General features: G+C 38.6%; 1 non-coding gene and 1 pseudogene across 1 annotated transcript; both read left to right on the forward strand.

Annotated features, from left to right (window-relative positions):
* Positions 1-220: 220 nt before the first annotated feature.
* Positions 221-420, forward strand: LOC121376628. The gene has a single exon (XR_005958514.1). It is a non-coding gene; the product is annotated as a U2 spliceosomal RNA (small nuclear RNA).
* Positions 421-4,724: 4,304 nt separating this feature from the next.
* LOC121376580 lies at positions 4,725-4,850 on the forward strand (annotated as a pseudogene).
* Positions 4,851-5,143: the final 293 nt, after the last annotated feature.

Genomic DNA, 5,143 nt, shown 5'->3' on the forward strand with positions numbered 1-5,143 from the left:
TTTTTTTTTTTTTTTGATGGATTTGATTGGTTTGTTTAGTGTGACTGATTTCTCCTTTGTATTCTGATTCTTTCAAGGTGGTGTGTGTATTATTAGATTGTTTATTCATCTTCACTTTCATTTTCGTTGTATCTATCATTTTTCATACATCATTCATGTTCATTTTCATCCATTGTTGTTTTTCCTGTTACTGTTGTTGGTTACCAGGAATAAATGGGGGGCCTCTTTTTTGGAGGATACCCTCGAAATATAAAAAAAAAGAAGTATCTGTTCTTATCAGCTTAATATCTGATACGTCCTCCATTGGGGGACATCGATATTAAACTGATTTTTGAAAGGGGGTGAGGTGCCCGGGGCTTGCTCCGCCCTCACCACGGGTTGACCCGGTATTGCAGTACTTCCGGGAATGGCCCACCACTATTTTAAAAAACCAAAAACAGTTGAAATATCCAGCCTTTGCGTTGAGAGCGCGGTATATGTGCTCTTACACACCCTACACACACAAACCACCCCCCCCCCCCCCCTTCCCTTCCCCCGAGCCTAGCTTAGCCAGACCCGCACATTGAAAAAAAAAAAAAAAAAAAAAAAAAAAAAAAAAAACCCCAAAAACCAAATGAAAAAAAAAAAAAAAACATGGCCTCCAAAATTTCATTCATTGACGGATTCGTTGCTAAAACGCGATGTTTCGAAGACATGACGTCGCAGCCACGTTGAAGAAGGTAAAGCAAAGCAAAGCAAAGCCAAGCCAAGCCAAGCAATGGGTTCATCTGAAAAGAGTAGTGCCACCGTGGTAGGGACGCGCACAGGTAGAGGTAGAGCGACGAATGAAACGACCGTTTGCCGTCGCACGGCGAAAGGCGCTGTGCGCGCCGACCTGGAGGCGAAGAGTAAAATTTGCCCAACGATCGCACGCCGAGAGGAAACCTGTCACTCGGGGGAAACGTTTGCTTTTCGTGCCAGAATCCACTGGTTACCGGGTTGGATTAATCGTGACTTTGTGGAAACGTACTTTAATCAAATGTTTGAGGGAGATGTTCTTTCGTACGAGTTGGAAACTTCTTCGGTCAAGGGCCAGGAGCACATCCGCACTGGTGTTCGGGAGGTAATAGTTCGTATTCCCCATAGTCAGCGTACCAATATCCCGGATACAGCGGAATTCGATGGGTTTCGTTTTCTTATTGTTGTGGATGGGCGTGGCCCCCTGTGTTTTAACTGTAATAATCGGGGGCACACCAGGAAGAATTGCCTAGTGCAGCGTGATGGGTTTTCGTATGCAGCGAGGGTTCGTGGTGATGTGGTGGAGAGAGAGGAGGCTATGGAGGAGAGTGTTGTGGAAACAGAGGGGAGCGAAAAGGGAGGAGAAAGTAATGTGACAGAGGAGGCGGAGAGACAGAAGGAGAAGAAACAGGAAAGACAGAAGGAGAAGAAGCAGGAAAGGCCAGTGGTGAGGACAGAAAAAAAAGAGACAGACAAGAAGGACAGTGGGACAGTTTGTGAGGGAGAGAAATGTGGTTAGTAGTGGGGGTGGGGGGGGGTGAAAGTGGATCGGTGGAGGTTAGAGAGGAGGGAATTAGTCAGAGGGGGGGGGGGTGCGGGAGATGTAATGGAAGTTAGTGGGGAGGAGACTAGTGCTGAAGCGTCGGGCCAGTGGTCTGACGTTCCAGTGGGGGGTGGGGGTGGGTCAGGGGTGAATTTAGAACCTTCGCTGCAACCTGGACAAACAGTGGTGTTGTCCAACCAGTATGCAGTGTTGGGGTTGGATGACGAGGGGGACAGTGAGTTAGGGTTACTCAGTCCCCTTTCTGATTCTCAGGGTTCAGGGGAGGGCGATGGGAGGGGCCTTCATTTGAAGCTCCCTCCTGTAGTTTCTTCCCGGAAGGCTCCCAGCTCTAAAAAGGGCGGGAGTGCAGTTAAGAAGACAAGAATTGTGTAGTTTGTGTTTTTGTTTTTCTCATGGCCATCTTAGTTATTTGCACCACCCCCTGGTTTTTGTCCCTTGTGGTATGTGTGTTATTGATTGAGTGTGGCCTTGAGTGGAAGTCTTTTGTGTGGTTCTCGCTGCACGAGCTTGGTATCGCGATGTTACATTCCTTTGAACTGGGTTATTATCTGTCTGTGTGTGCTCGTGCATTTTGTTGGTATTTTATTGCGACCTTGTGTATATTGATTTGTGTACTTGGCTTTAGTGCTTGTCTTTTTATATTGAAGATAGGGCTTCACTGTTTAGTAATATGATGGCGACTTTTAAATTATTATCAATTAATTGTAATGGGTTAATTGGGGGTCGTAAATCGCGTTTCTTGCAACAAGTAATTTTAGATAAGAAACCAGATATAGTGTTTATGCAAGAAACGCATATTTCTAACTTAACGGTAGCTAAATCGGTGGGAGGTATTTTGGGGGGGGAAATGTTATTGGAGTTTTGGGTCAAATCGTAGTAGGGGGGTAGGTGTTTATTTTTCCAATAGGTTGGGGGTGGAGGTTCATAAATTTGATCGTGATTTAGAGGGGCGTCTGATTATTTTAGATATTAAGGTTTGTAATAATTTGTTTAGATTAATTAATGTCTATGCTCCAAATAATGATTTCCCCTGCGCGTGCTGTAACCTCACCGTGGTGCAGGGGTGTAACATTCTCTTTGAGAATGGCCAATACAGCACAAATTAAAGTTTAGAGTAAAATTCGGTGTTCGTAAAATTCTGTGATATTTGTATTTGTATTTTTGCGCAGTTCTTTACACTGTTTTTGTTTAAACCTTGAATTTTTATATTGATGTTGATCATCACTTTATTTATTTGCATTACCATAGTTTGACACCCAATAGCCGATGTATTTTTCGTGCTGGGGTGTCATTAAACATTCATTCATTCATTCCAAATAATGATTTAGATCGAGTTCAATGTTTTGATAATTTGTATTCTAATTTTTGTACTAATCGATTGGTTATTTTTGGGGGAGATTTTAATTGTATTAGTAATACTAGATTAGTTAAATTAGGAGGGAACCCTACTAGAGGAATGGTGGGGGCTGATAATTTAAAAGTACTTTGTAATGACTTCGGTCTTAGTGATAGTTTTAGAATTTTATATCCTAATAAAGTTTCAGTTACGTGGAGAAATACTTTGATTAGCTGTAGGTTAGATAGATTTTATATTTCTAGGTCCTTGCTTAATAATATTCAGTGTTTTAATATTTTTCCTTGTTCTTTTTCAGATCACGATTTTATTGAACTTTCTTTGGATAAAGTTAGTGGGTTAGAATTTGGGCCGGGGTATTGGAAATTTAATACTTTTTTGTTAGATGATGAATTAAAACATCAAGTTAAATTATTTTGTTTGCACAGGATGGGTAAGTTAGATTTTACTTTAGAAAGGTGGGATCAATTTAAGATAGAGTTAAAAGAGTTAATTATTTCCTATGCTAAATATAAAAGTAAACTTTATTTTTCTAGTAAAAAGTCTTTAGAGAGAGAGTTTTCTAAGTTAACTTTAGCAGTCTTTTCAGCCAGGGTATTTTAGTGATCAAATTAAAGAAGTTAAAAATCAGTTGTTAATGTTAGAGAAGGAGAGGGATAGGGGGGCGGTGATTCGTTCTAGAGCTAGGGTGTTAGATGATGCTGAAAAGCCTACCAAATATTTTTTAAAGTTAGAAAAATCCAAAGGTAAGAAAAAAACTATTGATTGTATTTTAGACAGTAAGAATGTTAAAGTTACTTCTTCTAGAGAAATTTTAGAGGTTTTTAGGGAATTTTATTCTAAGCTTTTTAGTGAGGAACATATAGATGAGGAAGTAGCAGATGAATTTTTTTTTTTTTTTGTATTGATCCAGTTACTAAAACATTATGTTATAGGTTAATTTATCATTCTTTACCATTAGGATATCAGCTGTTTGTTAGACGTATTTCTTTATTTAAACATTGTCCATTATGTAATTTAGTAGTAGAGAGTGCTCAGCATTTATTTTATGATTGTATTTTTGTTCGGTCTCTTAGGGATATTGTATTTAGTTGGTTGGTAGATTTAATGAAAGGTAAGGTTAATATTGATTATAAATTAGTCGGGTTTGGGTTACTTCCCCTTAATGGTTCGTCAGTTCGTAGGGATATTGGGTTAATTATATTATCTTATTATAAATATATCATATGGGTTGTCAGGAATGCAGTTTTATTCGACCGAAAAGTAGTAAATAGTAATCAGTTAGTGCTGAGGTTTTTGACCCATTTAAAAAGTAGAATTAGAGTAGATTTTTTTCGTATGTCAGATTTTGATTTTGTTAAATTATGGTTAAGTAATGATTTGTTTTGTCATGTGGATGCTGGGGTTAAGTTACGATTTCATATTTGAATTTTTTAGTCATCATATTGTTACTCAGGTCTCCAATTTCGTAATCTTCACTGGTATTTGGTAGTAGGGATTACATTCACTAGTTTTATTTGTATCTGGTGGTATGTAGGGTCGTGTTAATACGACATTTCTTTGTTATTTCAATTTTGGTATTGCTAGGAGGGGAGGGTGGTTTCTGTCTTGGTGAGTGTTTGTGTGATGTGTGCGTGTGATGATTATTGTATATAGTTAGGGCGGTGTGTGCAGTTTTGGTTTTGTTTCATTTATTTTCATTTTTCATTTTCGTTGTATGTATCATTTATCATTCATCATTCATGTTCATTTTCATCCATTTATTGATTCCTGTGTTTGTTACTTGTTATGTACAGGAATAAATGGGGAGCCCCTTTTTGGGGGGATTTCCTCGAAAAAAAAAAAAAAAGTATCTGTTCTTATCAGCTTAATATCTGATACGTCCTCCATTGGGGGACATCGATATTAAACTGAGGCCAGGGTTTCTAACTGACTTGGGGCTTACTGGGTCCTCCACGACAGGAACTGTATGTGTATGTGTATGTAAATGTACTGTATATATGTTTCATTTTGTGTGCATTGTATATGTTCTTGATTATTATTGTTATATGTTGATTAGTCGGCTGCACTCAAAACCACCGTGAAAGTTGGCACACTAAATGTAAACGGTTTTGTGTCTAGCGACACAAAGCGGTCTCTCATTTTCAATCAGTTAAGTAAAGAAAAAGTAGATATTATCTGCTTACAAGAAACACATTTTAACAATCAAGATAACATTAAAGATCTAT

This window comes from Gigantopelta aegis, chromosome 6 (assembly GCF_016097555.1).
Source record: "Gigantopelta aegis isolate Gae_Host chromosome 6, Gae_host_genome, whole genome shotgun sequence".
Lineage (NCBI taxonomy): Eukaryota > Metazoa > Mollusca > Gastropoda > Neomphalida > Peltospiridae > Gigantopelta > Gigantopelta aegis.